The 22,514-nt window shown below is 39.7% G+C and overlaps 1 long non-coding RNA gene across 2 annotated transcripts in view; it reads left to right on the forward strand.

Moving 5' to 3' along the window:
• Nucleotides 1-15,365, forward strand: part of LOC112990492 (uncharacterized) — a 48,995-nt gene extending 33,630 nt beyond the window's left edge. For both annotated transcript variants that reach the window (XR_010390142.1, XR_003261090.2), the window contains exon 5: nucleotides 12,852-15,365. This is a non-coding gene — a long non-coding RNA (uncharacterized LOC112990492). The remainder of the gene's footprint in view (nucleotides 1-12,851) is intronic.
• Nucleotides 15,366-22,514: the final 7,149 nt, after the last annotated feature.

Here is a 22,514-nt window from a genome sequence, read left to right on the forward strand (position 1 = left end):
GAACAATAGTTGATTTAAGAAATGCTATGATTTATTAAAAGTGGGAGCTTCAGACTTTTGAGGCATGAATAATATAATTCTTTCCCCCCTCTTTTTCCCCAAAACAGATTAAACTTTTGCTTGAATTAGGACACAATTCAAATGACACAAACTGTACGCTAGAGGAACAGGGAAACATAATTCATAAGTTTCCTCTGCTCTTTCCTGAAATAGATCAATAATTAATTGAGTCTCACCAACAATTTGGTGTCTGCTTTAATAACATTATTTTCAGATATGGTTCCTCACCTCCCCAGAAATTAAAAGCCATGCACATACTGTGAAGAGCAAGAGAGAAGATTCTTTTCTCTAAGGTGAGCTGATACTCAGGTTCATAACAAAAAGGTGAAATGTAATGCTGTTATCTCAGTATTTCTGCTTGAAGATGCAGAGTACCATAACTCAATTTATTTTCCATTAGGAGAGTATTAAGTAACTGTTATTGATAACATAAATTAAGAGTACTCTAGCATAATTCTTCCATGTAAGGTGACATTTGAAGAGGTTTTCTCTTAAATGCGACAGCTTCCTAAGCCATCATTTCCAGAAGCTCCCAAACCAGTTGCAGCAGTCTCCCCTTGCAGCAGGTTCTTATGTAACACTTATGCTACAAAAACTATGTGGTGCAGGCAGCAGATCCTCACTTTGCCTGTATGGGGTAAACACCTTCACACAGGCACTTAGTGTGCTCAGTGCCCCTCAGCTGGCTGGTGGTGACTGCTGCTCTGTGTAGCCTGTCTAGCCCATCTTACAGGCCTAGCACCTACAGGGACCTAGTTGCGGCCAGGACGTACACTTTTCATTTGGGATGGGCCAAAGGAGGATGAGGAAAGGAGCCCAACTTTGGAGGCGCAGCCACTAGAAAAGCGGAGGAAAGATACAGAGTTTAGGAACACCTACTGCAGGTAGTTTTCTGAGATCACCTCTGATGGATCATTTTGTTTTCACATAAGAAACTCCCCATCACGGTGCATGCAGCTAAGCTTGCTGTTGGAGCCCTGGCTTACTGATGTATTAATAATTTCTGGCATTTGGAAGTAGAACATATAAAACTGATTGGTGTCGAAGCTTATGTTGGGGGAAAAAACAATTCATATCTGATCTCTTGCTCAGCTTTTGCACTTGGGAGGTCTCTGGCTTACTGTAACCATCAGATAAAATTGGCTGTCAAAATCAAAAGTCATAATAATCTACTTGGCAAACTTGCCAGATTTGCTGGAAGATCTAACACTTGATCTTCGGACATCCGCCTTTACTCTTTCTGTTGCTCAGCGAAAGCATACTGTGTTCCTAGTTAGGCCTGCTTCTCCCCATACTCAGCTGGACCATTTTCATTGTCACACTGGAGACTCTGTGGCCCTACTTTGGTTGCTGTTGCTAAGAAAGATCATTCTGACTCTTGTTCACTGCGAAGCCGACTCCACCAAAAATGATAGCCTGGAAGTTTGCCTGCCTTTTTTTATCTGAATCTTCTCATTTCCCTAGCTTGCTTCACATACTGCTGTCTCCCAGGTTTGGCCTTGCCCTGCCACAGCTGCTCCTTGCTTGCAGAAAAATGGCTCTTACTCTTATAATCTATTAAGAAGGCATTAATCACCTTCCTGTTGAAAAAAGTGCCTTGTGGTCAAGGGTTCTGATCTACCACATAGGCTTTCTTCTTTTTGGGTTGTTTTGGGATTGGGCATGGCCCTTGTGATACCAACCGGAAGGGTTGTTTTGGGACAACTGAGATGGCAGATGTAGCCAGAAGCAGGCTATGAGTCACAGCATAGAAGAGTCCTCATGCTGCACTGGATGGGGTCTTGGCATGCCAAATTCTGTGTCTGAGAATGTCATGGCTTGCTTTGGCTGGATGTGCACAATAATTACCAAGTGGGTTAAGGAGGAAACAAAAAAGCTGGAGCTTTGGCCTTAATGAAAGCAGGGCTGTTTTGTTTCAGTGTGACTGCTTTCCCTCAAGCTAACTCATATATGACTTTTTTGTACTTGTAATATGAGGCTCACCCTGTTTCACCCCAGCAAGCTAAATCTCCTTTTTACCATGCCACTTCATCATCTAATTGTTGGTTGTATGCATTATGTGAGACAGTGTTTAGGCACAGCAGGCAGAACTGATCCCTGTTGCAAGTCCATTAACCTGAATGGAGCTACCTCCAGAGATGAATGTGTATAGAATTCCCTTAAAACAAAACTTCAGTGTTACTTTAATCAGAGTATTTCATATTCATGAACCTGTGGTATAAAAAGAGCTGTGCAATTATGATCATTCATAATACTGCAAGGTATTCAAGCTAAGATAAAGATGGTAACTTGTTTTTTAAGGGCACAAATTGATCTCCTGCTGTGGTTAGGAAAGCTTGATCCAGTATGCAAGTTACATTTTCAGTGAAAGATTTAACGGTTGTGTTGCAGTTCTCTGAGTGCGTATAACAAGAATAACAACATTTTCTGATAAATGGCACGCTTGTTTTGCTCAGTGTTGATAGCTGTGACCGAGGACAAAGTTCAGTAATATGCATAAAAATCGCATCAAATCAATGCAGCGTTTGCCTACAGTCCCTCTTGAACACTGGGATGGAAAAAGATTTTGGGAGGTAAACAGCTGTTCCTTTTCTTTCTCTCAAATGCCTAAGAATTCCTCAACACATGAAAAGATAAGCACCATTTCTGAAGGGGAGAAAATGAGTAAATCCTCAGCAGGTATAAGTAGGATGCACAATTTCATAGTTCTTGCTTGTCTGCCTGGCTTGTTCAGAACTGAGGAAACTCTCCTCTACATAAAATATAACCTTTTGTGGGAAAGCAGAGTTTTGCTCCTGCTTTATCTGCAAATAACAGGAGAGGTTTAAAAGTGTTTCTTAATGGTTTTCATTTTGAAACTCATGATGCATTTAATAATTAGCTCTATATTCCCTTCTAACATAAGTTATGAGTGACGGAGGCATTTAGCAAGGCTCCTTGGTTTCCCCAAATCTCGTTGCAATTTGCCATGAAATTGTTCAGGAGAGAGGCCTGAGAACTGAGTGGGAGAGGCTTTAGAAACAGTTTGCCTGTTGTTGCAATTTGAGTCCTCTACTGCTTGGGAGAGTTCAGTGCTTTCCTTAAGGAAACTCATACAGGAGGCCATTGGAGAGGAAAACTCCACCTCCTCAGCCCCTAGGTGAAACACAGATCCTATTTGCAGAGGAAGCAGTCAGTTTTGCCCTCACTACTTTGCATGCTGACTCGGAGACCCAGGAGATAAATGCTCTTTCCCCATGGCAGCAGCTCGTATGTATCAGTCCCTCCTCCCTTTAGTATGGAAAACTTGAAGGGACCGATCTCTACCCAACAGTCGATACCAGGTCCCCTATTTCCTGATTTAGTCCTATGGAGATACCAGCTTTACGTAGCTTGTGGAAATAGTGTTGCCAGATTAACCTGACATTCATTTTTTACAGCCAGTACAGGGAAGCTCCGTAGGTGAACCTGAAAGGTTTATTTGAGCTTTAGATTTAAACAAATGTTCCTGCACTAATTTTTGCATCACTTTACAACAATGACTTAACTGTATTTTGGGGTACTGTTCTTATCTTCAGTCTTCTAGCTTTTGTGACCTTACAACTATTCATTTGTAGTTTCAGGGAAGAAGTCTTAGGTTCACTACCAGTTTCTCTAATGTTGTAATTTAGGAAATGTGACCTGATTTTTTGCCATATTCACCTCTATGTCTGGCACAAACACTGTCCCAAATGACATTGGGAGACCAAGAAAGCTGATATGATTCTATATTAATATAGAACATGTTTATGTTTTTGCACAATGAGACAGGCAGAAAACCACTGTTCTGTCCATCTGCTTTCATGTGGATGAGAAAGAGGATGGGTTTCACTCTGAGTCTAAGACACATTAGGTTCCTTTATATTAAGGTGTCTGCATGTGAGCTAGGAGTCTGTGTTTCCATTTTAGTCAATCTAGTAAGTGCCATCAGGAGAGCCTACAGAGCTAATCTACTGACCAGTCACTAGAGCATTGTTTCACACACAGGCACTAGTGCCATTGTGGACTCTCAGGAGTATTGTACTTGGCCTCCAGCTACTCCTCCAGAAGGAGGAGAAGCAATGTCTCACATTGCTCCTGTGACACGTTTGCCAGTCCCACCTGAGACATTGAGGCACCAATGTCTCAAGTGCGCTAAGGGATCTCAAATGGCATTAGGCATCAGTGTTTGGGCAACCTAACTGTGCTCTAGACATCTACTTTGGAATGAGGTAGGTGGCTACTTTGGTGAGAGTTCTGTAAGCTCCATTTGACTGGCTCTCCACTAGCCTGTAGGTGGAGTTGAGTCTTAGTCTGGTAGCAAAACCCCACCTTGAATTTCAGGAAAACTGCAGGGTGTTTCACAAGAATAATCATATCATCTCTGACATTTCTGTCAAATTTTAAACAAGATTATTCCTGATTTGCTAAACTTACCAGATGCTGTTAAACAGCTGTCACCCTTTATTGGCCATGAACTTAGTGGTGGGTGAACCAAGCCAATATTTAGCTCACACAGCGGTAAGTCAGTTTTGCAAAGGAGCTTGAGATTCTCTAAAGAAAGAGACTGTTGAATATAAGGTTATAATGCTGAACAGAGCACATTTCAGAACAACTGCACATTTCATTCAGGCAATTTATAGTAGCTGAGGAAGGATAGAAGGAGATGTTTCTACATTGCACTTAAATTTATATTTTGTCAAAAATAAACTTGTGAACTTTTTTCCTGACATGTAAATCCAGTAGTGATTTCACTTGCCAAATCTATTCTCAGGGCTAGAGAAATACCTTTGCAATTTATTAGGGGTAGATGCTTTGCAAAATATTAGCTGGCCAAAGGGAATGATAATATGTATGGTGTTCTGCAGTAATCAAAGCTTTGAATGCAAGTTAAAAGATTTTTGCCATGGAATTTTCCATGAAGTGCAACAGGATACAAATGGTTAAACCACCCATACCGTAACCCTCCTTTTCATTAGAAGCTCTACCACTACCTCCTTTCCCTCCACTGAGGTTTCTGTTTTTTATTTTTCTTTTTTTCCTTTTTCTGCTCCAGACAAATACCACAGTGATGAATATGGCAGAATAACTTATATCATAATGGAATTTCCATCGTTTTTCACTTTTTTTTCCTCTCAGTACTTCACCCACTCTTATCTGATGACATTTAACAAATAGATAACGAATAACCGAACCAATTTTTTTCTGAAAAGAATTCACACAGAACACTTTGGAGATTCTAGAAAACTTGAATAATTTATTTGACAACAACTCTTATATTTTTATCCCTGGGCATCTCCCTGTTCTGGAAGGAGGGAAAAAAAACAAAATATTGTGGCACAACCACTTCTTTATATAACATTCCTGCTTTAACCTCAAATGGGAGAACTTGCCATCCAGAAGAATGTCCTAACCACCCAGATTCAGGCTGTTCCATTATGAGGTGTTCTGTGAGGAGCTTTAAAACCTTTGGTTTTGTTCTGAAGAAAAGCTTTAAAGTGTTTCGCTTGCTAAGCCATTTCAGGATAAAGAAATGACTTTTCAAACCCTCTTAGTCTTTCCTGATATTAGAATCTGTAGGTAGGTGGATTAGTATCTTTTTGGTTTCTGAAAGCAATAACTGTTAAAATGCATTTCTAATTAGTTTTCCAAACAGTAAACTTATTACTGGCAAACTAGTTCAGCTGTAAGCAAATATCATCTTAATAGGATTTTATATTATTCTGGTGAATATGCAATAGTGAACTATGATTTTATTTAAGGAGCTGTGCCTTGGTAGGAGATCAAATAAATAGAGTTTCTCTTCTGATTGCATTTTTGTTTTGCTTCTCTTTGTTTTTCTCAGGCAGATCAGGATTATTATAGCTAAATAGAAAAGTGTCTTTTCCCACTGGTTTGAAAGCAAAATTTAAAACAAACTAGTGTTCTAATAAAACTTAGTCCATAAATACAGAAAAGGAAGAAAAAAGAAATATCCTCAATCCAAACAATCAAACAAATCCAGTCTCTCTCTCTCATTTATTTATTTATTTAGGAGGGGCGGGGGGTGTTGGTGATGACATCCAGTGGTTGATTGGCATCTCATCAGGCTGCATTTTGTTTAGCTACATAATGTCTTTCTGCAAACTCTGTGTGCCTTTCTGGATAGTCAGAAGAGCCTGGATTTTCCTAGATATGATTCGTGTCTTGGGGCTGTTCTTAGTGTGATGAGTGATGCTCTGATTGTCCGTCCCTACAAGGCGACATTAGAAGAAAGTGCTTTCTGTGGAATATTTCTTGTTCCAGAGTGTGTGCATAACTACTCAACTCTTCAGTTTCTCTCCTTCATTTAGTCATGTGTCCATTCAGTGTCTCAATTCCTTCTTCTCTCAAATAGGGATAAATATATTCCTACCTTCACAAGAAGCTATTGAACTATACTCAATCAGATCAGCAAAGTGTATGAGAGAGGGACCTGCAGAGTTTTTAGGGTACAGCCTCAGTGACAGGAAACGGGAATGAGGTAGCAGCCTGAGTCAGTCTGAAAAGTAAAAACAGGGAGGCCACCATCCATTAGGTGTTCAGACGGCTTGGTGAGCTGCTGCTTCCGGGCAGCCCAACTCTCCTCATCGTTCCACTCCTGCTCCACTGCTTTGGTTTGCCTTTGCTGTGATATCCTTCTCTCTCTGATGCTGTACAGGGCTGCCTGCCTCACCAGCCCTGCTGGCACTAAGGTCTTCCTCACTTTTTGAGTAACAGCATCTGTAAAATGGAATGTGTTAGAAGAACAGTCAAAATCAGTATGTCTTCTCAGGTAGAACTGATGCAAGTAGTTCAAAGGAATCAGCACAAGAATGCCTATCCCATATTCTAGTCTTCATAACCATTGAATAGGAAATTATATATCTGATGTGTGATTTTTAGAGGTCAACTAAAAACTGTAGAAAGTGTATCATTTACTCTAAAGTAATTCTTTTACAATTTTTTTTAGATTTTTGTAGACCTCTGCTTCATCACCGGTCTCCAGCAACTACATTTGGAAGTTTCTTATCTGATTCATTTTGAATAAATAGTCCAGATTGTGTTTTTTTCTTCCTTTGAATGGTAGAAAATCACACAAGTCTGTTTCAAAGACTGGTACTGCTTAATTTCACTAATAAATATAAGTGCATTCAAAAAAATTTTTTTAAAGCTACAGATTAATTTAATGTACCAGCTCCTACTTACTTTACTTATACCAATATCTCTATTGCAGTATTTACTGCAATAATCTTGTAAAGAAGCTAAAATTTGGATTTAAAATTAAAGCTTTAGTTCCCACAACAGATTTACAGAATCACAGAAAGGTTGAGTGTGGAAGGGACCACTGGAAACCGTCTAGTCCAACCCCCCCACCTCAAAGTAGAATCACTAAGAGCAGTTTGCTAAGGGCTGTGTCCAGTCAGGTTTTCAGGATCTCCAGGAATGGAGACTCTGAAACCTCTCTGGGCAACCTGTTCCAGTGTTCGATCACCCTTAACATAAAAAAAGTTTTTTCTTAGGTTTAAACAGAATTTTCTGTGTGAGAAGAGTGAGAAGAGTCTGCCTGTGTCTTCTTTATACCTTCCCACCAGGTATTTACATGCACTGATGAGATCCTCCTAAGCCTTCTCTTCTTAAGGCTGAATAACCCCAGCTCTCTCAGCCTCTCCTTTTGTGACAGATGCTCCAATGCCTTAATCATCTTTGCAGCTCTTTGATGGTCTTGCTCTAGTAGGTCCATGTCTCTCTTGTACTGGGAAGCCTAGAACTGGATAGAGCATTCCAGATGTGGCCTCACCAGAGCTGAGCAGAAGGGAAGGATCATCTCCCTTGACCTGCAACGCTCTTCCTAACATAGCCCAGGAGGCTGTTGGCCTTTGCCTCTGCAATGGTATATTGCTGGCTCATGTTCAACTTGTTGTCCACCACGCCCTCAGGTCCTTCTCTGCAGAGCTGTTCTCTAGCTGGTCAGCCCCCAGCCTGGACCAGTGCATGGGATTATTCTTCCCCGGGTGTAGGACTTGGCATTTCCCTTTCTTGAACTTCAAGACATTCCTGTTGGCCAATTTCTCCAGCTTGTCAAGGTCTCTCTGAATAGCAGTGCAACCATCTGGTGTATCAGCTGCTCCTCCCAGTTTTGTATCACCTGCAAACTTGTTGAGGGTGCACTCCGTCCCTTCATCCAGGTCATTAATGAAGATGTTAAACAGTATTGGCCCCCATATTGACCCCTGGGGGGCACCACTAGTGACTGGCCTCCAGCTAGACTTTGTGCACTGATCACAAACCTTTCAGCCCAGCGGTTCGCCATCCATTTATCTAGCCCATCCTTCATCAGCCTCGTCTATAAGGATGTTATAGGAGACAGTGTCAAAACCCTGGCTAAAGTCAGGATAAAAAACATTCACTGCTCTTCTCTCATCCACCAAGCCAGTCATCTCATTATAGAAGGCTATCAAGTCAGTCAAGCATGATTTCTCCTTCATAAACCCGTGCTGACTACTGCTTTGTCTTTCTTGTGCTTTATATGTTTAGAAAGGGTCTCCAGGATTATTTGCTCCATCACCTTCCCAGACCTCAGGGTAAGGCTGACCAGCCTGTAACTCCCCAGATCCTCCTCTTTGAAGATAAGAATAATATCTGCTTTCCTTCAATTCTCAGGAACCTCCCCCAACTGCTATGCCTTTCAAAGACAGTTGAGATTGTCCTGGCATGCGCATTGGCTAGCTCCCTCAGCACACTCATGGAAGCATACCATGGACTTGTATATGTCCAATTTGTTTAAATGTTCCCTAATCTGATCCTCCATCACTGAGGGTAAGTATTCCTTGCTCCAGACTTTCCTCCTTGTCTCAGGGGCCTGAGATTCCTGAAAGCAAATCTGATCAGTAAAGATTGAAGTGAAGAAGGCATCGAATCCCTCGGCCTTTTCCATGTCCCTTGTTACCATCCTCTGCCCTATTTAGCAGTGGGCCCGCATTTTCCCTAGTCTTCCTTTTGCTGCTGATGTATTTGTAGAGGCCCTTCTTTTTGGCCTTCACATCCCTTGCTACAGTCAATTTCAGGCAGGCTTTGGCTTTCCTAACCCCAGCCCTGCATGCTCGGGCAGTGTCTCTATATGTTCCTTCTAGATCACTTGACCCTGCTTCAACCTCTTGTATCCTTTCTTTTCATATTGGAGTTTAGTCAGAAGCTCCTTGTTTATCCATGCAGGCCATCTCCCACCTTTACTTGACTTCCTGCATGTTGGAATGGACCATTCTTGAACTTGGAGGGAGAAGAGTCTTGAAAATCAACTAGCTCTCCTGGATCACTCTTCTCTCCAGGACCATCTCCCATGTGACTTTTCCAAGCAGATCCCTGAAAAGGCCAAATATTACTATCCTGAAGTCTAGAGTTCTGGCCCTGTATTTTGGCTTGTTCCCTCCTCTCAGGATCCTGAACTCTGTCACGTCATGTTGCTGCACCAAGGCTGCCCCAACCTACAACCCCAAGCAGTTCTTCCTTGTTTGTAAGCATGAGGTCCAGCAGAGCACCTGTCTTTATTGGTTCCTCCGTCACCTGAATTAGGAAGTTGTCATCAATGCATTCCAGAAACTTCCTGGACTGCTTGTGTCCTGATGTGTTGCATTTCCACCAGATACTGGGGGGGGTCAAATCCCCGATGAGGACCAGAGCCTGTGAACATGAGGCTTTTTCCAGTTTTCTGAAGAAGGCCTCATCTGCTGCTTCTCCGTGATCAGGCATTCTCTAGCAGACACCCACCACAAAGTCCCCCACATTGGGCTGCCCTCTAATCCTGACCAGCTGTGGCTCATCACCCATCCCAAGATAGAGCTCCTTTCCTGCTGCTCTTGCACATAAAAGGCAGCTCCTCAACTTGCTGTCCTGCCCTGTCCTTCCTAAAGACCCTGTACCCATCCATTGCAGCACTCCAGTCGTGTGAGCTTTCCCACTATGTCTGTGTGATCCTGATGAGATCATAGCTCTGCAGCTACATGCAGACCTCTAATTTCTCCTGTTTGTTCCCCATGCTGCATATGTTAGTTTACAGGCACTTCAGAGAGGTACTCAGTAGTAAAAGTGTGAGAGCTTCCCCCATAACGCTGTCCTCTCAGCACTTCTTTATTTGTGTGCATATGCTTGGGGTGGACTGTCTTCAGCCCTGTTTTGGTGATTCAACTCAGCAACACTCAAAACAGAAATGTTAATTGCTGATAAGCTTAAGTGTGTCATAAATTCATTTCCGATTATAATAATACCACTGGATGTTCACGAAAGGCGACTGAGTTGCAACCGCCTATTGCGGCAATCATCTTTAATTTTTCTGACGTCTGTACATTTACCCTCCCATCCTATAGCTAAGTTGATTAGAACTAGATGTGGTAACAACTATTCTGCTGGCTCCCTGCCTATAAATAATATTCCATCATTTCCTGAGGGGAAAATAGTCTTGTAGACTCATTGCCATTTGTCCTCACGTCTATTTGCAGCTTCTTATTTCCCTTGAGAAGCATCCAAAACCATTTGGAAGTTGTATGTTCTGATGTCCTCACTGATCTCCGCCTCCCTTTCCCCTCTGTTTCTTGGAAGGATCAGCTTATGAAGACAAATCTCCCATGTTGTTTAATTCCATTATTCACTACTATGTGTCTATTTTATTTCTACTCATCACACGGTATTCTTTTGCTCCTCCTTCTTCACAATTTATTTGGAAATCAGTCTCCTTTAGTGATTAAAGATGCACAAACATATAAAAAGTGGATATTTTATCATGTTATAGATTGTCTCCTTCTCTTCATCTATTCTTTTTTAACAGCAGATTCAGCTATCACATTATAATTAGATAATATGCTGACATACACATCCCTGAGGGAGATGATTGTGAACTGCTGGAGGAAAAGTGATCAAGATTAGCCTGCCAAATATTTGGTAGGTATTAATCAACATCAAATAGAAGCTGAAACAACATATTTGCTCAGAAAAGCAGCAAACCACTCTTCAAAGCTTGTGCCTTGATCTGCAGAATTACTCTAGCATCCAGTGAACACTCAGATTTTTTTGACTGCATCAACTTTGAGAGCATATTGATCTAAAAATTTCACATTTGCTCTTCAGTGCTTCAATGTTTTCTGTTCCCTACCCTCAGGAATCTCCCACCCCCTAGCCACACACACACACACACTTTTATAAAATTGGGCTGAATTCACAGATAACTCACATCATTATCTCTATTAACAGAGATTTCAAATATGATCTTTTCTCTAATTCTTTGATATTTCCCATTATTGAAAACACCAAAACTATGCTAGTCTTTTTCAAATGTGTATGAACACTAAAATGCCTGGAATAGACTTTATTTGACATTGCACCTTTGTATTCTATAACCAGTACAGCATAAATAACATAAATGTTTAGATGCTTGTCGGAAGTACTTGAACTTAAACCAGAACTTCATACTTTGAGCCAAGTGAGACCCTAAACATCTGAGACACAGAAGAATCAATATTAGTAAACTGAGGATCTACAAACAAGGACTTAGGCTCTTTCTGTAAAATAAATTATAATCTCTCCCTGGCTCCAAGAGATATTAGTGAAATTTTCTGAAATTCAGTTAGATATGTAGAGACAAAAATATGCAGTAAGGAACTGAGACAATTTTTATGCAATCATATCCAAACTTTTCCTTGAGTAGACTTAATGTGACTAATGCTTCAATATAATAGATGTGTTAATTTCCCACTTCCTCAGTGTAACCATTCTGGCCCTCAGTACAGATATCGCTCTGCCTTTCTTTAAAATAAACGCTTCCAGTGTTACATGTGGTATCAAGGAAGGAGTTCTAGTCATGCTGATCACTACAGTATCAGCACCATGCAGATCACAGTGTAAATGATGGCAGAAGACACAAGAAAAAATGGTTTGCTGTTACTTGCAACATCTTTGAGTAAATATTTGTGTACTAATATGTTCTTTAAACTGTACCGTAGATACCTCTCAAAGACAGTGAACTCAGTATTGTTAACAATTTGCTGATAAGATGTTGTCAGGAGTCAAGAAGTGCACAACTTGATTTGTCATACTCCTTCAAGGTCCCTTTCCTTTCAGGGAAAGGTCACCTGCCAACTAGAACAAGACCTGTTCTAGAGAAATAAGGTAATCAGTTAGTGACTGGTGGAATAATGTTGGCCAAATGTTCTTGTCCATTAAGGTAATCTTTCAAAGCTGCATATGTTGTCCATTACATAGCTGTTTATGTCTTGTACTAATCATGCTTGAGAGCTACCAGAAGAAGGTGTGGTTTGCACATTATTCTGCTCACATCATTGCCATAAACTGCAACACAGGAGTTCTTCAAATATATGACTGTTTCCATTTAGATTTGCAAGTGCTTACTTCAGAAAGAAGAAGGTGAGGAGATGGCTATTCTTTTTCATCCTTACATCAAATGTAGTAGGTGCATCCAATGTTTAGAAAGCTGAAAGTGCCACTGTATTCTGGTCATGAACACAAGGTACTGCTAAGCACTGTTTTTTTAAAATCACACATAGGAGACCTCCTGAAAATGAATTAGGGGGTGTGTGGCCACATTAAAATCAAGAGATTTGTGTAGCAGTAGCTGGAAGCAGAAGTTGGTTTGGTCTCCTGTCAAATGCATGTATACTGACTTGCACTGCACTTATTTAGTACATCAGGACCAAATCGTGTTTTTGTTGAAACTAGTGGTAGGACTCCTGTTGACCTGAGCAGGATCTGGAATTAATGCTCTGTTTCTCTGTAACTTATGTTTTCAGATCGTTTACAAGTGGGAACCTTTTATTCTCAGCATGGTAGGAACTTGTCAGAATGTCATGGAGATCAATGAATTAACTGTGGATTAACGTGATTGGAAACGAGAGGCAAGTTTGACCCACTGTCTGTCGGAAAGGAAACTGGAAGTAATGAGACTAGCGTCCAACGAGACCAACAGAACTGGAAGATGGGCTGCTACTTGAAAATAGCACAGTAAGATCATGAGAGCCATTGCAGCTCCAGGATTGCTGTGGCTAATACATGGATTGCAAAGCAGGGAATTTCTTCTCCCTCATACTCTCCCTTAGCTGCCTCACACAGCTTCTGAGAAAGAGCTGGGCAGATAAATTAGCCTGAATGCAATTAAAACTAGAAAGTGTTTGGCTCTAATGTTTCTTTCTAAATTCAGTCAGGAATTGTAACAAATAGGTACAACTGGTAGCTTTCCCCAGCTAATGGAGTAATACCGGGGCTGAGCTTTTCCTGTTCTGTCTGCTCTCTGGAAAACTATGTACTTCATAACATGTTCAGAGATGACATTGATGCCAGGTCACACAGCACTGGCTGAGAAGCATTGATGTGCAGCCTGAGAATGGTTAATGTTTCTTTCTTGTTGCATAGCCAAAATAAGACAGAGCTATACTGCAGACTTTTCCACTTATACTCTGGGGATTATGAAATATTCCACTTTTCCTGGTGGCTATATGCAGCAAAACAAAACATCGGGCAGTAGTTTACATTCTTGCTGCCTGCTTTATTTAGCACCAGCCCTGAAGTGACTCTGGGCATTTATAAAAAGAGAACTCTCACAACATTAAGCCCATGTGAAAGATGGTGCTGACTTTCCTCTGTGAAGATTAAAAACAGAGGCTGCATTATACAATGCCAAGCCTAACCTTATGGCTAAGCTAGTGAGCCTGTTTTCTGTCCCATTGTTGTCTGTGTAATGCTCTCTCCAAAAGTGCCTTGTGAGTTAATGGTATAATTTTTCCCAACAATCTTTCTTTACTTATGAGTTCAATTGTCTGAGAATGTGACTGATACTTAAAATTGAGCCCTGCATCTGGATCAAAGCAGGACAGTCCTTCTTGGGAGAAGGAACAGGAAGTTTATATTGCAAAATGGATCTGAACCAGTATATGACCAGTGATTGCTCAGACCTTATACTGTAGCTTTAAGTAGTAAAAGCAAGGGATAAACTGGTACAAGGTTAGAGTAGAAGCCTTTTTCATCCCTAAAAGTTAGAGACTCCCCAACATTCTCATAACTAGATACATTTCTACAGAAAGTTTAGTATATAGCGAAATTTCTTTCCAGTATCTTTGTGTGAATAAAAGACAGTGAATTACATTACATTAATGTTAGGAAAATGCTCAGGTTCTTTTTAGCTCTCTTGAGTGCAGTTTAACAGCTAAAAGCAAAAGGAGAGACAGCCCAGTAGAAGTTCGCTTCAGGTCACCGTTAGCCAAAGGCCGTAGTTCAAAACTTCCCAAAGAGCATCAACCTACATAAGAACAGTATGGAAGGACCTGGTCGCATGGAGGAGAAATATGTGATTGTAAGGGTTCTAAAGAAAGGAGGATCTTACAGCCTATCGTGCTTATAAATGTGGATGCTCAAAATAGGAATCTCTTTTTGAGATGGTGACAGAGCAGAATACAAATAAATCAATAAACCAGAAATGCTTGTGGGACAAAGTATTTCAGTCTTTCAGGCAGTCAAAGTCCAGACATCAAGGGGAAGTAAGCTACATAACTACGGGTGCATTTGAATGAGAACATTTATCATGTTTGCTTAAGCCCCACAGATATTCTTCAAAATGACAGAAGTGTCTGACCACATTTCCCCCCTTCCCTACCCTGAATGAACTTGTGAACTAGTTAGGCGCTGTCTGGGTTCCGGACATTTCAATAGTTTTGGCTCTATTCTAACATTCAGCCTAGAAGAATTCCTGTTAATTTTGTTTATGCTCTTTATTAAGCATTTGCTTTGTTACTTCAGGTCTTTGCTGTGTGTTGAATGTGCTAATGAGAAAACCATTTTATCCAATGAAATCTATGTTTCCGTAATTTTGAGTAATAGCAACTTTCTCTGAGAAAGTCCTATGCAAAAATCCAGATTCCAAACATTCCCCAACCTTTTGCTCTTTGGGTTATTTGGAAGATGGTCATGGATCTAGACTTCATTCTGCAATTGGCTTTTCTCTATATATAACGGGAGAAATAAATTGCCTGATTTAGAATGTTCTGCATCTGAATTTTTTATGGGTAGCTCTACTTCCCAAACAGTTTCAGGGCTTTGGCCATTAAATATATGAGTATATCACAGAACTGACTGGGAGGAGTGTTTGCTGCTTCCTTAGTAGTAGGCAATCAAGTAAGCAAACATCTGAGGTGTGCTGAGTATCTTTATGTGGCACCTACAGTTAGGAAATTCAGAAACGTGCATTTCAAGCACATTCACTTGGCAAGCATTGTAATATGAGGACAACCACCTCATTCTTTTCGCAAAGCATGTTTTGGAAATTGCCTGTCATCCTTATAGTACAAGCTTTGTGTAACCTACACAGCAGAAAGGAACATTCTTTCAGTTACTTTCATAGGGAAGCATCATAACGCAAATATCAAGATGAAATGATATCAAATCTACCAATCTCATAGATCTTGGAATAGTCTGGTAGGTGCATACTCTATGTAAATTCAGCTTAATTGGTGCTTGTTTTATGTGGTCAGGCAACCCTACTGAGTTTTCTGAATTGATAATTTTGTGGCTGTATTGACCAATCCATCAGGATTGCTCATCAAATGCCTTTAATATAACTCAAGGCATAACTAACCCTTTAATGCTTCTAAATATGCCCTACTTTGCCCAAGACATAGTATGTCCAGGAAGTTTTGCGAAACTTCATGTTCCAATGGTTACCCTTGACTTAGAGTCTATGACCAGGTTTTTTTCTATATTTTCAAACTCTGTGGATATAGAAAAATGTAGAAGGTATGGTTTTGCTAGACCATCTCTCTTTGAGATTATAAGGAAGAAGATCTTGAGAGCAGTCAAAATGTCTAATATATTAAATCTAAAAAGTATATACTTTCACACAGTCCCACTATTCTCCCTGACAGATGGTACTGGAGTATGCACTGCTAATGATGACTGTACTGTGTTCAGTGAAAGTTTTTCACTCTGTATCTACTCAGTCTGCTTGGCTAAGATTGGGATGGATGTTTCTGAAGGAGAGAGGAAAAAAAGAAGGGTCTGCAAGTCTTGAGCCCTCCTGAATGGTACACTTTTTTTTTTTTTTTTTTTTGAATGAAGTTTCAAAGGAGCTCAGCAGCAAATTGAATGAGGAAGTAAAAATAACTAATCTTGTATGCTTATGAGTGTAGAAACAAATTAATTATTTTAGTTGACATATGTTAGCCTCCTGGCTTTGTTGACTAATCTTAATTTCAGTGAATGGTGCTGTGTGTGGCACCACTCAGCCAGTATTCACTTGAGATATTTGTTTGACATCACCATACACTGTGTAAGACTGTAGAAAAAATAAATTGATACCTCTGTTGACCTCCCAGGTACAGTGTCAGGCAGGCACTTGTCAGAAGCTTTGCGACTGAAGCGGGAAAATCATATCTACTACGTAAATGGAATGAAAGAAAAATATATTTCAGCTGGTTAAAAACTGTGTTTTCTCCCCACTTCACCTCAAGTCATCAGAGTGCTTTTATGTCCATTCTCCCCATAAAATAATGTGACCTATTCACTTTGGAAACTCTCTTCTAGGGAAGGTGACACTGCATCTTAGGCTATGTGATGAAGTAGCACTCTGGTCAGATGGGAACTAGCAGATTAGCTCAATGTATTACAAGCAAAATTTATAAAATTGGCTTTGACTTTACGAGGGCAACAGAAGCGATGTCCCAACAGCTGTCACCAGGACTGGCACTAGCTGTGAGACTGGGCTTGTCATTAGGGTTTCACTGGGGAAAGATTTAGCACCAGGAAGTTTCCATTTGAATGCCTGCTTGTGTAACAGATAGTACATTTCTTTCTTTACTATTTCAGGTTTTTCCTGGCTCACAGTGCAGCATCTTGTAATATCATAACATCCTTTATTTAGACCCATGTGAGGAAGAACTCAGGTTGTTTATTTGTTTATGCTCAGAACTGGGTTACTTTCGCTCTATATGGCTTTCTTTCACCATAGTACTGAAAAGGGAATGACTCCTCTCAAAATACAGCAAATTCAATTCTGCCAAAACTAGAAGTAACTCTGATTTCATTGGAGCACTGTAAATGATAGCTTGATCTACTAATTATTGGAAAAAATATTTCAAGAAGAGACATGACTTGGTTTTGCATTTAAATGTCAAACAGAACCATGTATCTTACTATAAAAACTTTCATCACAAAAAACCTCTCTTTTAAAAATTTCCTTCCTCTGTTTTTTTGATGTGTCTCTGAATTTCCTGGTTCTGGCCTCAACTGATCCTAGCATGAATGTGCACACTCAGGAAGTTTGGATCCTCACCTGCTGGTGATATAGTTAACCTATCATAAATCAAACCTCTTTCTAGTCTTAAGCCCATGCCTTACCTAGCGTGAGCAGTGTTCACAGATGTGTTAATGGTATAGAATTGTGATGACACTGCAAACAACTTTTGTAAGTGCTTCTTTTGTTATGTGAACTTCCCTGGTGGGAATACTCAGAAATAAAACCCAGGTACTGCAGAGGTTAATGATAGGGATTAGTGCAAATGCAGAATAGCTCTGTTAAACAGTTTGGGCTTAACAGCTTTAACAGTAAACAACATTAGTGCATAACATGGCTGATGCTTCTGTTTGTAACTTAAGATGTTTGTTTTCACTGATTCTCAAGGATCTCTCAAGTGTGGTGCTTGTTCTTTGAACTTTCTGGAAGGGCACCTGGCAGTATCAAGCTGCTGCTCTGGACTTTAATCGTAGGGCTGAGCCCAGGTGTCTTCCTTAGCTCTAGAGAAGCTCTTTGGCTGCAATTTGGTTTCCTCCTGAATATGGCAGGGAGAGGATTGGAGTCGATCTCTATCATGAACAAACTGGTGCTGCGTTCAGGACATCTTTTCTGCAAGTAGAACAGTGGTCATAACATTTCAGGTAACTGGTGGGGAAGGGTTTGCCTTGCTGCTTGAAGTTGTCAGATTGTCAGGCAGACACAGAAGTCTCTTTAACTTATTTATTCTTTGCCTTTTTTGCAGTAATTGCCTGAAAGAATCTTAAAGCATGCCAGTTAGATCTTATTCTGCTCCCATTTAATCATAGGCAAGTCTCTAGTAGGCTTAACAGGGGCAGAATTCAGCCCATTGTGCTTGTGGCTTTGTTTTCAAGGGCTCAGCTGAGACCACTAATTCACTGCACCCAGGCCGGATGATGGATTAAATTAACAGCTTTTTCAAAAAGAGACCTGGCCTACACAGGCTTTTTCCTGATGTTGTCTCATACATGGTTTGTTTTGCTGCTTCCTTTTTAATCTCTGTTAGTTTTTTAGATAAATTTACTTGTTTCATTTTCTAAAAATCTGTAATTTAAAACATTATAAGTTCCCACTGCCCACAAAGTGAATTGCTGAATGCAATTTATTAGGTAGTTTGTATTCCATAGCAGGGTATATTCCAGTGAAAATATTCAGCCACCAAAAAAAAGGTGAATATAGGGACCAACAAAAGGAAAAAAGGGTTAAAAGAGGCTCTTGGATTGTTTCATATATCATTATGTTTTTAAGAGCCGTATTTTCCCCTATGAATCAACTGGTATGCCTTAGGGCCAAAATTTATACCTAAAAATGCACACTGGAATGATATTGATAGAGGAAAAAAAAAAAAGTGACGTCTTCAGCTTGTGCAAACTTTCATAGTGCTACTGATCAACAGAACTTTACTGCCTGAGGACTGACTTTATTAACGTTAAACTACAAAGATGAATCAAAAGGCCGTGATCCCTAAACTAACATTTTCTTAATCAGTTTAAATCTCTAATCAGTTGGATTTAGTATCTACATATAAGAATTACATTTATTATTTTACCCACTAGTGAGTTCTCCTATTCTTCCATTAATGTGATGGGACGCTATTGAGGATTAAAATTGAAAATTATTATAAAATAGTTTTTGGAATCAGGGCCATGCTCAAAAAGTGTAACTGCCACAGTAAACAACCTCAGCTGAAGAACAGAGCAGATTTTTTTCTCTTTCATTAACCTTAAAGCATACCTATGGCCAAAACTTACCAGCAGAAAAGATTCTGATGTGGAGTCTGCTTTGTTTTATATAGTTTCACATTAATTACCATAACACCACAACACCTTCCAGCATGCAGAAACCAAATGACTAACATCTGTCTTAGGTGGCTGTTTTTTGTCATTTTGTGCTGAAGAAGAAACATGCATGATATTAAAGTGGTGAGGTTTTTCTTCTTACCCAACATTTGTTCAAACAAATTCTAATGGTGGAGAAATTTCAGAAGTAGTAACATTTTACTCACTATTAATAAGTAGTGCCATTTTGTGCAATAGTTATTCTAGCATATTTTTATCTTAGGATGTGTTTGAAAGGCTGACAGACCGAAATCGTCTTGGTTACTGAGCAAATTGATCTTGAATTCCTTGACAGTGAATAAATATGGAACTATTTGAAATTATTTTTAGAGTCATTTTAAGAGTGCAGACACACTTCATGCATCCTAGTATACAAAGTTTAGGTAAAATACTAGTAGGTATTCAGAAATGCCCTGGTGAAATTTGATATGGTCCCAAACAAGAGGGTGTCTGATGCCAAAATATCATGAAATATTTGAGACATTTTATTTTAAAGACTGGCTTCCTATGGGAAATATCAACCCATGCCAGTTCAGTCCAAGAAGGGAGCCAGAGACCTTGGAGTGTGTGAAAGTGGAACATGATTTTATAATTTATAGTTCTAAATGTAACTTATTTGAGATATTGCTAGTGAAAGTATGGTGATACTTAAAGGGAATTTATGTTTCATCTTGATATTTTTTAGATAGCTTCTTTAGTACAAAACTGGCAGAATTCACATGAGCAAATCCAAGATATTATGTATTTTTCTCTGGGTTTGCAAATGCCTCTCCCTGCTCCAAAATAAGAACCTGGTAAATCAGTCCTAGAATATTTGGTACTGCATTATACATGGAAAGCATATTTTGTTTTTTATAATAAAACCATTTTGTAAACTAGCATAGGAGTCTACTCTCTTCAGTAATATGTGTCCATAGAACTCAGTGCAGTCTCTAATTGAGGAAATTAACCCCGTTCTTTTAGAGACTTGATCCTGGGATGTAAACTCTCCAGAATGTAGGTGCTGGGTTGTATAAAAGCTTTTCCTTCTAAGAGTAAGCACAGTTTAAACTTTTTTCATGGAAAACTGCTCAGTTTTCTGAGTGGGTCAATCAGTGGGTGATAGCACCCCCATTCTGCCATTCTGCCAAACCAGTCAGTGGATGTTGGCCATCCTGTTCAGCAAAACCATGGACAAGCAAGAGATGATGGGCTATAGAAGAGGTCTTAGATGGTCTCAAAAAACTAAAGATGTAGATGTTTAAAGGTCACTGGGAAATATATAAATATTCTTTCATGAGTTACATTGAGCACATCTTACCTTGCTTGAAGGGAAAGAATGTGACTGAACTCAGGTCACACTTGATAAAAATAGCCAGGGATTATACCAAGGATAAAGACCACCCTCAGAGTAAGTCTTTAAAATGCAAAATTGATAGTTCTAATTAGTATTGCCTGCAGAAGTTGTTAGAAGCTGGGAATATTATTAGCTGCTTCTCTATGACATGAGAATCAAAATGCATCTCAGTAAATATGGCTTTGACTATTGTGCTAGCTGTATCTGGCTCTCAGCGTCTGTCAGACTGTCCAGTCTGCCTTTGCTATCATTAGCAAGCCATTAGGTATAGTACAAACAGAGAGCAAACCGAAGCATGTGTCACTGATGCAGTTGCAGTTTGTGGGAGGGATTGCTCTGGACTGGATTCAGTTTGGTCCCTTGTAGTGAAGGTCCCCACTGCCCATATGGTTTGAAGCTGCCCAAAGTACCGGTCTGCTCCAGACCCTGGTAGGAGTTGGAGTGCATTTGGTGCATGCCTGGAGCAAAGTATCCAGCTCAGTTTCCTCCTGAAGGAATTCAGTTCATGCATGGTGAAATCACTCTGTGAATTGAAATAATGCCCAGCAAGTGGGGATGACTGGGGGATTTGTTTCAAAACTGCACCACTGCTGTGAACCAAAACATTAATGTAGATGTTGTATCACCTCTCTTTTGTTGAACTTTGTCATAGGTAAACTGGAAAAGAAAAAGCTCCGTCTTCACTATCCAGATAAAACTAGGAATAAAAATAAGTTTTGTTTGGTTTTTTTGTTTTTTTGTTTTTTTTTTTTTTTTTGCAGGCAACATTGCAAAGCTGATTTTGAAAAACTGTATTTAATTTTGTTGACTCAAATACTACATAGCTGACTCCTATATAACTTTGACCACAAATAAGTCAAGTTTTGCCAGCTAAACCCCGTGACCAGAAAAACCTTTGACCAAAACTTTTGCATTTAACCTCATATGTATACTCATATGCAAATGCAGTGACATGTGAGACCTGTCCAAATGTGAAGCCTTTAAGTGTATTCAAATTTGTTTGCTCTACTATTTTGAATGTAAATAATCATACATTCAAATTATTATTTTGATTGGCAAAACTGCTGTAATTTCCTTCACTTATTTTGCTTCATATTGCAATAAATAGGGCTTTTTTTCTCCTGACACGGGGAACTCAGCCTTTTGGAAATGACGTACTGCTACTACAACAATGAGTGTTGCAATTTACAGAAAGTTTTGGTGCTGCCCAGTAGTCTTGGAGGGGAAGAAAAATCTTTACTGACTCACAGCATGATTCTCACACATTTTTACACATAGACATGGACTGGAATGTATCAGTACAGAGATCTAACCTGATCCCCCTCTCCCCCCTGCCTCAAAACAGACATTTTTTTCATTTAATACCTTTTTAAAGGTACTGTCCAAAACCTGAGATATACCTGTAACATTTACCCCCACCCTAAAATATGCAGTATGCAAGAGATTGAAAGATTTTTTATAAATTCCCATCAATCACAGTGAACTGCTTGACTCGGAAAAATCTTCAGAAATACTTTGGGTTTAAATTTGCAAAAGGTATTTTTTAGTGTTCAGATTGTTTGAACACAGTTACAAACACTGAATGCATTACTAAGCACTTCAATACTATAGAAAATTAAACTCAAACAGTAGATTAATTTATTCCCTCTTTTAAACTTCAAATGAAAAAATGTACTATTTGTGTTTCTGTAGATAGAAGCTCTGTGGCATGCTTTAAAAAGGTGCTTTTACAGAGTTCTTATTGCTGTATGTGATAGTATGAAGTTGGCTAATCAAGGCTTGCTATCAATTCTTAAAAAAATCAGCAGACGGTATGATATCCAAGTAGTCAGAGGAAGTGAGAAGTATGTGGAAAGCATGAAGGACAATGCCTGTGAGGAACAGAATAGGTAAATGTGTGGTGGGAAGTGGGACAGAGAAACATCTACACTCCTGTCTGCCCCAATGAGTCTGGCTCTGCAGATTCAAGTATGCTTGCAGCAAG

The sequence above is a fragment of the Dromaius novaehollandiae genome, chromosome 1, assembly GCF_036370855.1.
Source record: "Dromaius novaehollandiae isolate bDroNov1 chromosome 1, bDroNov1.hap1, whole genome shotgun sequence".
NCBI lineage: Eukaryota > Metazoa > Chordata > Aves > Casuariiformes > Dromaiidae > Dromaius > Dromaius novaehollandiae.